The following is a 13,911-nucleotide window of genomic DNA, read 5'->3' as shown; positions in this document are numbered from 1 at the left end:
CCAAAGACTTCATCAGAGCAGCGTGACGTGGATGCTGCTCTGCCCCCCGAGAGCATCAAGGAGCTGTGCACACTGACAATGATGTTATTTTCCTTCGACGCCGCGACCCCGAAGTTAAAGGTTAATATTCCTATTTCAGGGAACCAGGGTTATGATAATATCCTAACGTTCCCTTTCAAGTAGGGAATATTAACCATTACAAAATGGGTGAGTATACCCAAGCTGTCGCAAGGACATGGTTGTATACCACTGAGCTACAAAGCTAAGCCCAAACTGCCTTGTGCTTGTTAATCAGTATCCAGCAAAACTGGAAGAAACTGGGAAGCCACCCTCAGCACTCTAGTGCCAAACCCAGGGTTATGCAGATCTACGACATTTAGTCTGTAGAACCTACTAAAAGTATGGGGGCAGCCCACACCACTGCATTGCATATGTCCTGGACAGATGCATCCTGGAACAAAGCCCATGAAGTCGCCTGACCCCTAGTGGAATGTCTAGTGAACTCTGGCGGGGGCAGATTGGCCAGTTCATAAGCAGTCTTAACTGTGCCTGTCAACCAGTTAGACAGACGTTGTTTAGACAGAGCCTGTCCCTGGGACTTAGCTCCGTAACAGACAAAGAATTGTTTTGACTGCCTCCAGCTTTTAGGCCTGTCAACATAATACGCGAATGCCCGCAATGGGCAAAGCGTTTGGAGCTGGCGCTCCCTGTCAGATTGGAAAGATGGGGGATGGAAGCCTCCAATTCCACCAACTGGTTAACATGAAAAGCCAAGATGGTCTTGGCAATAAGCCGGGTTAGTACGAAGGGTAACCTTAGTTCTGGCCTTTGAAAAAAAATGACAGGTTTTCGATACAGAGAATGCTTGCACTTCACTCACCCGCTTAGCAGAGGTGATTGCAAGCAAGAAAACTGCACACCATTTGATAACCCCAGACAGCTCAATGGAGCCATTCAGGGACCAGACCCAGAGCCACAGGCTTGATGGGTTGGGGTGCCACAAAGTGCCCTGCGTGTGACTGAGCAGGTCGCGGCGCCTCGGCAGCTCCCACGGCTGTCCGCTCAGGAGATGCATCAGGGAGAAGTACCAAATTCTCCTGGGCCAATATAGGGCTATTAAGAGCACCCGGGCCTGGTCCTGTCTGACTTTCTTCAGACACAGCGGGACCAGCGCAAGCGGTGGAAATCACATACAGTAGATGTGCTTTCCACAGGTGTGCCAGTGCATCTACTAGAGGACCCCCGTCTCCTTTTACGGAGAACCACAGGGGAAAGTGTGCCGACTCCTGAGGGCTACCTCTGCTCTCCCAGATCTCTCCCAAATGAGGCTCACAATCTCGGGATAGAGTCTCCATTCTGCACTGCTGGGGACGCCCCTCGAGAGGAGGTCTGCAACCCAATTTATCACCCCAGGTGAACTGCCTGGAGTGAGAGGAGGCTCTGTCGTGGGCCACACTGTGGAGACTGGGTGACCGTAAACAACTCTGGTGGTTGACTTAGGACACCACAGACGTGTTGTCCGTACGAACGAGCATACAGAAATAGGTTTTAGACTGTGTTTAAACTTTAACCCTTTGCAGTCCATTTATTAAGTGCGCGTCAGGCGCGTCAGGTCCAATTTATCCAGTCAAACAGGTTTAAATGGCCCTGCATATCAACAAAGCACTCACTAGGCTTCTCCAGCCCCGCCACACCCTTTCTTTCGCCATCGCTTTCATCTATGTAAGAAATAAATAATAATAAAAATAATAGTACATACCGATCAATCATCTCCGGATCACTCATTTTATCACCAAACTCCTCAATATTGCGATCAAAGTCATTATTTTATTACTATAACATCTGAAAAAAGCTCTGCAAATGTCCATGATAGTCTCTGTGCGCTGACGCACTCAGCCAGCTTGTTTACTATGACCGCCCCGTTATCTGATACCAGGGCCATATATGACTATTCATGTGATACGCCTTTTTTTTTTTTTTCTCCCCCCCCCCCCCCCAACTTGTTTCGGCTCCTGTCGCTCCCACTCGGCAATTGAATGGTTTTCTCGGCTTTTTCCGGTGAAAAAACGACTAGAAACCAGTTTTTTGCGTTGCTATAATGATGTCGGACCCAGTCCGACAAAGGACCTGAGAGGAATAATTGCAATGTCGGACCCAGTCCGACAATGGACCGCAAAGGGTTAACCATTGCAGAAAACACTAATCTCCCCCGAACCTTCTCCAAAAAATTCTGCAAGGACACGTGCACTGCCTGCAGTTCTCACACATTTATGTGGCAACCCTTCCATGGGGACTGCCACACCCCTTGCACTGTTCGTCCATTCCAAACGCTGCCCCAACCCGTTGCTACCTGACGCTTCTCAGCACCACGCCTCGGCGTAGATGGGCCAGCTGTCTCCACCAAAAGAGCGCCTGTAGACAGTGTTGAGATACTGTCAACCGGAGGCTGCGATTCAACACGGGCTGACAAGCCATGCGGTTGAACCAGGCCTGCAGGGGGCACATATGCAGGAGACCCAGAGGAAGGGTGTTGGATGCTGCTGCCATCAGGTCCATAAGCCTCTGCAAAACCACTACTGGCAGTGCCCTGCTGAAACAGCTCTAGGCAGGCGGTTATTCGCTCCACTCTGTCATCTAACAGGGTGGCCAACATGACCCCCGAGTCCAGGCACGCTCCTAGACAGGTAACTATCTGGGCACCAACTATCTCTTTGCATAATTCACCTTGAGGCCCAACCGATGAAGGTGGTTGGTGACGAGCTCTGTATGTCTGTGTGCCTGTGCTGCAGACTCGGCGCAAAGTCGTCCAGGTAGTTGAGGACCCTAATGCGTGCCCCCCCCCGCCCCAGTAGTCTCGATGGCTCCCGGAAAAGGAGACTTGAACCTGTGGCAGCAAAATCGCCTGAGGTGCAGCCCGCGCCTGTTGCCTAGGCACAGTGCGCTTGAAAGCACGCCTGCTTCCGCAGAAAGCGGGTGCAGGCTGATTCCAGGCGGGTCCACTTGTTTTGCGCCGGTTTCTGGTGAAACTGGGGCTTAGGGTGCCACTGCGTTGCAGGCTTACATGGTGGAGGCAGGCGCTTAGGGAGAAGGAGCACCAGTTCTTTGGTGGACTCTGCGCAATGGGACCACTGCATCATCTCATCCACGACCGGGCCAAACGTAACCTGGGGTGACCGGCGCGCCCAACAGTGCTGTTTTGTCTCCGTCAAGCATGCGTGCTTGGGAGAGCCAAAAGTTGCCTGCGAGCAGCCACCAGTGCTGCCTATTGCCTGTCCATTGAGCTTTGACAGCCGGAGCAGGTTTCTGGAGACCAAGCGCAGCTCATCCAGCTGTTGAGACAAGGGTTTGTGGGTCTCAGGAATGGACCCAAGAAGGTGCGCCTGGTAAGCCACAAGTATGCTGTTGTAGCTTCCTAGGCATGCATTAAGCCTTTCAGGACCGAGCATTTTTCAGTGAGATGCTCCCCCAAGAACAGATGCTTTTTGGCTGTAGTTGACTCTTTCTATAAAAAGTACTTCAGGAACCAAATAAACTTTTCGCTTTTTTTTCAACACAATATATAACTTTTATTAGAGATACATGTTATTCTATGACCCGAGGGACCTTACAATACTTCCTGAAAGTTTTGTTGAAAAATACTGATGTTTCGGCAAATTACATGACATTGTTTATCCTGAGTGATTGCAATGATATAAACACGTTAACTCTCAGGGTCTTTATAAGCAATAATGGACACTACTCTCGATTTATTTTTCCTCAAAATAAAATAAAATAAAATAGTTACTCATTTCATTATTATCAGTAATAACGGACCTGATACACAGAGAGAGAGAGAGAGAGAGCATAATAAAGCCAATGCTTCTGTATGGTAGTGAAGTCTGGGGTCCCCATTATGAACCCTGATTATAAAAAATGGGATCAAAGCCCCATAGAGAATTTCCAGAATCTGGAATTCTGTAAACACCTCCTGCAGGTTCACAGGAGTGCAGCCAATAGCGCTTGCAGGGCTGAATTGGGCCGGTTCCCCTTACTCCACTCCATACAGAAACGAGCGCTCAACTACTGGGTCCATCTACAGCAGGCACACAGCCCCCACAAGAGAATCCCCTCAGTAGAATGGAACTGAAGCTCAGCCAATTGAGCCAAATTAACACCAGCGAGCTTCAGAACACAACCAACAAAAAACTCCCAGCACAAAAAATGAAACAAATTAACCTAAATCTAGAAAACAATTATAAAGTACATTGGACATTCTAGGAGAGGAGGAGCGAACTGCAAATCTAGCAGCACAGTATGTGTCTGCCTGCCACAACCTGAGGGACAGTGTGTGACACCCTGCATACACGACCATGGATTACTGGTGATGAGGAGGGAGGGAGGGAGGGAGGTAGTTATATTGTTCAAAGGGAAGGGGACAATGGATTTTGTGTTTGTTATGTTCTGTAATTTTATTTCTGTTTTATTATTTCTGTTTTGTATTATAAAAGCTTTGGCAATACCTGCGCGCTCTCGTCATGCCAATAAAGCATTTTTGAATTTGAATTTGAGAGCCTGGGTAAGATACGGAAGCGAGTAAACCAGTCGAAACCACTGACAGCCGTGCGAGTAGCCAGAGTTTGTTTATTATTGAACAGAGAAGATTAGTTCAGAGATTGTAGACCAAAGTTTTCGTACACTATGATGCATGTGCTCTTACTCTGGTCCCACCACAGTCGAATACGCGGCGGACTACTGTATTAGCAAATACAACAACTGCAACACAGTGAGACTTAACATTTTATATGTTACACACAGGAACGAGATTTACGTTAAACCGAGTAGAATATATGCTGTTAATGTAACAAAAGTGGCTGGTTTCAGCGCAGGGAGCTATGTCCTTGCAGGCTCGAATCTACTTGCCACGCATTTTTTCACGATAGTATTTTAAACTCATTTTTGTGTATATGTTTATGTACATTTTTAGAAAGTAAAGTATAACGTACCTAACTTAATGAGATTCCTGGGCTTGAATCTTCACTACCAGGTCAGCAATGAATGCTGTCAATGTTGTCATTTTTTGAAAGCTGCTGATGGCAAAGTTCCTGTTTCTTTTGTTTCAAATTTTAATTTTTTTCAATTCTGAATATTTTGTAGATAAATGGCATCTTAAATTGATCAGGTTTAAGGGTTTGCACTGTGGCACTGGTGCTTGGGTCGTCCTTGGATCCAGTAAATGTAAAGACCAGTGCTGGCCCGCAAACCATTACCTCATGAAGCAAATTAATCTGTCCATTTCTAACACCATTTACTGCACTCACTGACAGCCAACTTCACTCGATGTAAAAAAAACACTGGAATATGAAGACGAGGCAGGTGGGAAACAATTTGAAAAATGTAAAAATGATTGGAGTGTGTACAGGATATTACATACTACTTCTGATGTGCTGTGATGTGTAAATGAAACGGGATTGGTGGCGCACAATCAATAGGATTTATAGCGTTTTGGGTAAATATGACTGTGTCAATAAGACTGTACCAGAGATCATGCTGGCTTTTCTGATAATGCGTTCCTGAAACGCACATGCCCAAAATTTTGCGTTCTATCCATCAAATACTAAACTATTGTTAACGCAAAGGCTAATAAACTCCAGGGATGTGCATTTTGGTACATTTTTATGAATGTTTAAACTCTATGCCCTATAGTCGTTTAAACAAACTGTCTGTGTATAGAGATACATCTGAACACACACACTTTCTTCTGTTATCACTGTTCTATACTAAACAGTAGACCGTTCGCATGACAACGGGACGGGACTCTTAAGAACTGTTTGTTGTCTTCATCTATGTGTGTTTTCATATTTTTCTGCATTCCAATAACAGCAACAGCATTGCCATGTCTGTGTCTATTAAGCAAAGATTCTTAAAAATCTGTACATCCGCGTGTATACGCTTTGGTTTTTTGTTGCCCAGCAGCTTTTTCACACACACTACAGTACATCTTGCCGTCTTGATAAACAAGCCACGGATACTTCACCTCCCATTACAAATTATAAAAATGTATTTTTCGTTTGTATTTTTCTGCATTACTACTGCTTTGATCACTGTAGTACTCATAGTCAGAAATAGATAGCTGAGATGCAGATGGGTGATCTTCATGATTTCCAATTGAAGTGTACACTGACAACACTGACTTGCGATCAGTGTACACTCCACACTAGGTATTCATTTCTATGCTTAAAATCTGTCAGGACATCCCTGTTAAACTAGTGGGGAAAATAACAAAAGCACAACGTTAAATTAGGCAACTGCAAAAATGAAATGCAAGTTAAAAGTAGGAGTAGGATTGGGGATGAACAATTCACATACTTTGTCAGCTCTGTTTGAAATAAAATTAAAAGAGACAAGAATTAGGCTCGGGCAAGACATGAAGGTAAAAGCAAAGATTGTTTTGTAATTAACAGCTTTTTCTGAGTTTAATTACAAAACATCAGCTAAATGTCACCTGATTAAAAATAAAACCTGAAAACTTCAAGCCTACTTGTGTGTGTGTGTTCGCATTTACTTTTTTTCCAAAATACTTGTTGTACTCCTTAGCAATATGGACCTCTGTTAATATGGGGCATAACACATTATTTTAAAATATAATACATGTGTGGGATATTATCGTATTAATTTCCACTGTTCATTGCGCTGCTAGGAACTGTAACCAAACTATTTAAATATTTTAATGAAACGGTACTTCCTTGTGGATGCTTTGTGCTGGATTAATTAAAATGTTTGAGTGCGGTTCTCGAGATCGGTTATGTAGTGTGGACAGGGCCTAAAAGTAAATATCCTTAATATTGCTGCGTAAACCAAATATGCCACCTACAGGACTGGAGTGCACCTTAAATCAAGGCTGTTCTGTTGCAGAACAGTTTTTTTTTTTTTTTAAACAAGCAAGTGTTTGTCATTTTGCTGCAATGTAATAGATTACCACAAATATACATGTCTGCGTCCCTTTCCATTCTGTGCGTCCTGTGAACGCAATACAAAATAATTTTCCGTCCAATGGATTTACTTCGCGTTAATTTGACCTCTGATGTACACATTATTTCCAGAACTCGTCTTAATAGAATTTTACTTTTGGCATATAGTCTAACATGGGGGTGAAATTGATCACACACACTACGGTACAGTTCACAAGTCAAAATACAAATATAGCCTCTTAGTTTCACATTAACTTCTATTATATGCAGCTGATCTCTCCAAAAATGTATTGAAATAATTGTATATTCCTATACCCCTGGCAACACTGTAGCACATATATTGTTGAAAATGAAATGCACTAAAACTGTTTATTTATTTATTTATTTATTTATTTTATTCCAACCGAGTGAGCAATGTTCAATGCAGTGCGCTACTTTTATGCAGATTACCCATATATTATACACACACACATATATGTGTGTATATATGTGTGTGTATATATATATTATATATATATATATATATATATATATATATTATATATATATATATATATATATATATATATATATATACACACATATATATACACATATATATATATACATATATATACACACACACACACACAGAAGTATTCACCCACCTGCAAAGTTTTCACATTTTGTTGGCACCCGAATCTACACAAATTATTGACAAAAAAATGCATATAGAATATAAATAGGGCTTCTGATTTTCGGTTTTAACCGATAAAACACCCATGATAAAAAAAAAAAAGAATCGGTGGCTATAGCCAATAAACACCGGAAAAACCGTAGAAATGGTTAATCAATTCATGTTGACTTTACCATTTTCCCATTAAAAAATAAAACCTACTACAAAAATAATAATAAATACATTTCCCACTGCTGCTGGGCAATGTCCCGCCTTCCTGACTTGTATCTATCATTGATTCGTTCTAAATACTTTAAACCCGCCCCAACTACTGAGTGACAGCACATTCCTACATTTCTATTGGAGACTCTGCTTGCGAGATTTAAAACAAGATCACAATCAGGATGGAGGCTTGCTAGCAGGATTTAACCCTTTGCAGTCCATTTATTAAGTGCGCGTCAGGCACGTCAGGTCTAATTAATTTTCACACGCGCAGTTAATTTTAGACGCGCTGTTTAAAAGTATTTTTTCCCACAGTCAAACGGGTTTAAATGGCCCTGCATATCAACAAAGCACTCTTTCGCCATCGCTTTCACCTATGTAAGAAATAAATAATAATAAAAATAATAGTCGTACATACCGATCAATCATCTCCAGAGCACTCGTTTTATCACCAAACTCCTCAATAATGCGATCAAAGTCATTATTTTATTACTATAACATCTGAAAAAAGTTCTGCAAATGTCAGTGATAGTCTCTGTGCGCTGACGCACTCAGACAGCTTGTTAACTATGCCGCCCCGTTATCTGATACCAGGGCCATATGTATGACTATTCATGAGATACGCCTTTTTTTTTTTTTTCTCGACTTGTCTCGGCTCCTGTCGCTCCCACTCTGCAATTGAATGGTTTTTTAGGCTTTTTCCCGGAGAAAACACGACTAGAAACCCGTTTTTTGCGTTGCTATAATGATGTCGGACCCAGTCCGACAAAGGACCCGAGAGGAATAATTGCAATGTCGGACCCAGTCCGACAATGGACCGCAAAGGGTTAAAGCTGTATTACAGTTAAAATACGGAGGATTTAAAACAGAATTGTGGCGAAATGTACAAAAATGCCTACACACAAAAACCCCAGAAGAATGTGCCCGTGACCACAGGGATTTTGTTGTCGAAGATAGCAAAGGGAAGAAGGTACAACTTAAGTGTGCAAGTACTGTCGAGTTACTACTACACATTTTGATAGAAAAAATAACGCTCAAGCATTTTGGAAAGTAACAGTATATATAACAGTATATCAGAAACGAAAGCACCGGAAAAAAACGATTTACATAAAACATCACATCACCCAGTCAACACCATCCCAACTGTCAAGCATGGTGGTGGCAGCATCATGTTATGAGGATGCTTCTCTTCAGCAGGGACTGGGAAGCTTGTCAGGATAGAGAGGAGAATGGATGGTGCAAAGTACAGGCGAATCCTTGAGGAAAATCTCTTTGAGTCAGTCAAGACTGAGGAGGAAATTCACATTTTAGCAAGACAATGATCCGAAGCACAAAGCCAAAGCCACACTGGAGTGGTTGAACAAGAAGAGAATTAATGTTCTTGAGTGTCCCAGTCAAAGTCCTGACCTGAATCCAATCGAAAATTTATGGCGAGACTTGAAGATTACTATCATGTTAGAATGTAATAGTTTTATAGTGACTGAACTAAATCTGACCTCTTTCTCCGTTCATGCAAGATCCAGTTGAAGCAGGTTTTAAAAGACATCCTAGCCTTTTGCCAATTTTTGGTGTTGATTAATATGAAACATAACAGGAAGCATTTTCTAATACTCATTATTGTAGACCAAATTAATGCAGTAATCTATATAGAAAATGATTTTAATATAAAAATGCTATCTGTTATCCAAATGGTATTTAGTTTGTTACTATTAACGAGATCGCTCATTATAGAGAGGATCTTGGCTTTTAAATTCCTGACCAGCAAAAAATCCCAGCTTCATCGGCCAAAACCAATGAGTCATCTCCAACACTGCTTTTACTACAGGCAGGTAAGGACGAGGTTACAAATCGGTTCACTGTATATGTAAAGTTACAGTTTATACTTTAAATGATTTTATAACATGTAGTTCTAATTCAGATACTTCAATAGAGCAAACTCTTATAAATTGTAATTTTATTTTACTTCATTGATATACACAGAAGGCAAGAGGCTAATTTTTAATTAGGCACCTGCTTAGCAGCAAATGCAACCTTGAATATTAAAACTTAAGACTGCTCATACATTTACTTAATGTTATTATATTAGGTTTCTTACTTATTTAAACACTTGTTTTGTCTTACTATATTCAAACCTAGTTCGATTGCTTCTAGCATATTAACTCTGTTCCATATAGTTTGCCATTTTGCTCTCGCTGGATCAAAATGTTTTAATTAAGACTTAATTAAAAAAGATGCTTTTGCCTGATAAGGGAGGTTTGGAACTTTCAGCAGGTCAGCCTGACCTTTTGATACCAGGAACTCTCTTTTTCTGACATTACACAGACTTATTCAAAATTCAGGATCCTACAACATTACTATTAGTAATGTATTTCATTCTACAGCATGCAATCCATATTTAGTAAGTCAGCTTGTTCCCAGCAAGATTCATATTCTCCTCCTGGCTCAGCTGGAAGTGGCTCTGCGAACACCACAACAGGCCTGTGCATCCAGCGTTTTACATCACAGGTGTGGGCGACCAGAGCCTTTACTTGATACCTGCAAAAACTTAAATAGTATACTCTACATTCTCATTCCCATTGTCAGTGGGTAAACCTCAAACAAATGAAACTGTTTCTATCAAAGAGCCATCCATCTCTGCCGCATACACCTTTCACTCAAAAAAGGTGCTCGCACCCTGTACAAGGGAAGACAGGTTTTAGGGTCACTCCGTGACATTGTACTGCAACTATTGAGATGTACCTGTGCTGGCCCTGTGGTCACAAAGTGAAAAAACTAAATCTTTGTTTTTACATTATATTCAAAAGAACAAAACAAAACCAATAATAATACAGTCAGCACTCACATATCCGGCCCTATAAAATGTTGACTTCAGTGATGGTTAAACACGTGCGACACATATCTGATTATTTCATTTTGGCCCGTTTCAACCCTTGTCCGTTTTTCATGGAAGACCAAAAAAATACAATATTCATGGAAGACAAAAAAAATACAATATCAAAAATACGTTTCTGAAAACACTGTTTTAAAATAAGTAGGTTTCCATTCAGATGTACTGTATTGGTTTTGTTGGTACAGTACTATATTTTCAAAGAAGTAGTACTTTAAGAACATGAGAAAGTTTACAAAAACGAGGCCTTTCAGCCCATCTTGCTCGTTTGGTTGTTAGTAGCTTATTGATCCCAGAATCTCATCAAGCAGTTTCTTGAAGGATCCCAGGGTGTCGGCTTCAACAACATTACTGGGGAGTTGGTTCCAGACCCTCACAATTCTCTGTGGAAAAAAGTGCCTCCTATTTTCTGTTCTGAATGCCCCTTTATCTAATCTCCATTTGTGACCCCTGGTCCTTGTTTCTTTTTTCAGGTCAAAAAAGTCTATACCTTTTAGGATTTTGAGGTCTTACTAATGCATTGTAAAGTTTTAACATTACTTTCCTTGATTTAAATTCAACACTTCTCACAATATATCCGAGCACCTTGTTGGCCTTTTTTATAGCTTCCCCACATGGTCCAGATGAAGACATTTCTGAGTCAACATAAACTCCTTGGTCTTTTTCATAGTTCCCTTCTTCAATTTCAGTATCTATCTCCCATGTCATATTTATAATGAACATTTTTATTGCCTGCATGCAATACTTTACACTTCTCTATTAAATGTCATTTGCCATGTGTCTGTCCAGTTCTGAATGCTGTCTAGATCATTTTGAATGACCTTTGCTGCTGCAACAGTGTTTGCCACTTCTCCTATTTTTGTGTCGTCTGCAAATTTAACAAGTTTGTTTACTATACCAGAATCTAAATCATTAATCGGTATTACGTTTGCTAATTTTCCAGTCTGTCGGTACAACCCCTGTGTCAAGAGACTGTCGCATGATCTTGGTTAGCGGTTTCTAAATAACTTCTTTAATTCAGAATGATATGATTCTGAAAATATCACTTGCCAAGAGAGACAACACGTGGATTGTAATACAGTACATACTTTTAAATCTGATACTTATTGTAGCAGTATGTAAAATTCCCTGTTAACGACCAACAGCAAAATTAAATAAAAGTGTTACCCATGCACAGAACTGCATACAACGTAAAAGGTAATGCAATTTAGCAAATGATTAAAAAAAACACAACAACGTTTCCAAATTTAAAACAGTATCCAAAGTCAGTATTCAAAATTGCAGAATACACTGATCGATAAGGCCCTAATGTCACAGTTCACTTACAAATGAAAATGCACAAAAACAAACAACTAAAGATCACAGATTTTAAAAAATACATCACAGTATCTAAAACTGTTTAATGATTAACTGTTACATTACCGTAGCTTGTCTCTTTGTTTTGGCTGCATTTTTGGCAGGTAAAACTGGAGGAAGCGCTGTGTAACTGCACAGGGGTCTCACTATTTACCGCAAAAAAACACTAACAGTAAAATATAAAGCAAAATACAACAGATATAATTAAAACAAAGTTTTCATGCATATACATGAGCAGTCAGGTAGCGGGTAGATTTATTGCCTGTATCTATTAATTAATAGCAACTGCTTCAGACTGATTTGGCATGCAGAGAGAAAAAATGATCCGGGCTGCGAAGGATAATCAAATAAATTGTAACATTGAAGAGATGGGCTTTGGATCACAAAACTGGCGAGTCGGAAATCATGTGTGACAGGTAAGTGCATTAATTTGTTACATATATATATATATATATATATATATATATATATATATATATATATATATATATATATATATATATATATATATATATATATATATGAGAGAGAGAGAAATATATAAAACTATTACTACTGAGTGCGAACACCCAATCAGCTTCCAATGGGAAATACTTACTATATATATATATATATATATATATATATATATATATATATATATATATTTGAATGTAAACAATAACAAGTAGTTGTCATGCCGTCAAAAACCTATAAATACCTCCAATGTTTTGATTCAAACACAGGCTCCCTTGAGAAAGATATGTACAACATATCGAAACGTTGGGCAGCTGGCTCTTTGAGCTAAAATATATATATATATATATATATATATATATATATATATATATAAATAAAACAGGGTGAGGAGCCCTGTAATGTATTTATTTATTTCTTTTTAGAAATGTGTCTCCCCCCTCCATCCCTGTGCTACTTTGTATTTGTTTGTTTTATGATTTATGTACTTATGATTTGTTATGATTTATTTATGACGGCGAAGCACCGCGGGTTTTGGTATTGTTTTGTTATTTATTTATGACTGCGTAACCGTGTATTTTGTTTAGTAGTGTGGATTGGAAACCCCATCCACAGTAATTAATAAACTCGTGCAGATTGTGGCTGAGGGGTAATAGAATAATTATTAGCCAGTTAAACCCCTCGGCCACGATATATAAACCTGCAGCTCTCTGCACTCGGGGTGGGTGTTAGAGCGGAGAGAGCGAGCGAGAGGAGCGAGAGAAAACGAAACTAAAAATTAAATACAGGATCAGGGCTACAGCCCAGCCTGACCTGTATTGTTTAATATTCTGTGTTCAAGATTTGTTTTGTTTGAAATTTTGCTCTGTGAGCACAGTGTTTTTGTGTTTAAATATTTTATTTATTTTTGTATTATTTGAATAAAACAGCACCGCCGCGTCATTTTGTTTGGAAACTGCAGTATTTGGTGTCAGTGTTTTTAGTTCCTGCTTCTGCCTTGACGTCACCGCCCAGCCATCCTGTCACACATTATATATATATATATATATATATATATATATATATATATATATATATATATTTATATATTTTAAATACCCCCTTCTGTTGACAAATTACATAGATAAAGGGCATTTTTTCTTTTATTTTTTAAACAAATTATGTGTAAATGTGTACTGGCAAATTTTGTAAAGTCTATACATTTATTTACACTTGCGTTCTCTGAATTAATACTTAGTCCTTTTAAAATCATGTATACGTATTCACAGGGATGTAAGCGAAGTAAGCGTTCTACTTATTATGGATGTTTCTTTTTACTGCCCTCAGTAACTCCATCCACAGTAATTTCATTTCAAATGGTGAAGCACTGAACTTGGGTTTTTGTGGCA

The 13,911-nt window shown here is 39.9% G+C and overlaps 1 protein-coding gene across 4 annotated transcripts in view; it reads right to left on the bottom strand.

Annotated features, from left to right (window-relative positions):
- Positions 1 to 13,911, bottom strand: part of nrbp1 (nuclear receptor binding protein 1) — a 91,601-nt gene that overhangs the window by 47,453 nt on the left and 30,237 nt on the right. The window lies entirely within an intron of this gene.

The sequence above is a fragment of the Acipenser ruthenus genome, chromosome 5 (assembly GCF_902713425.1).
Source record: "Acipenser ruthenus chromosome 5, fAciRut3.2 maternal haplotype, whole genome shotgun sequence".
NCBI classification, from domain to species: domain Eukaryota; kingdom Metazoa; phylum Chordata; class Actinopteri; order Acipenseriformes; family Acipenseridae; genus Acipenser; species Acipenser ruthenus.
This window is presented reverse-complemented; position numbering and strand designations above follow the sequence as displayed.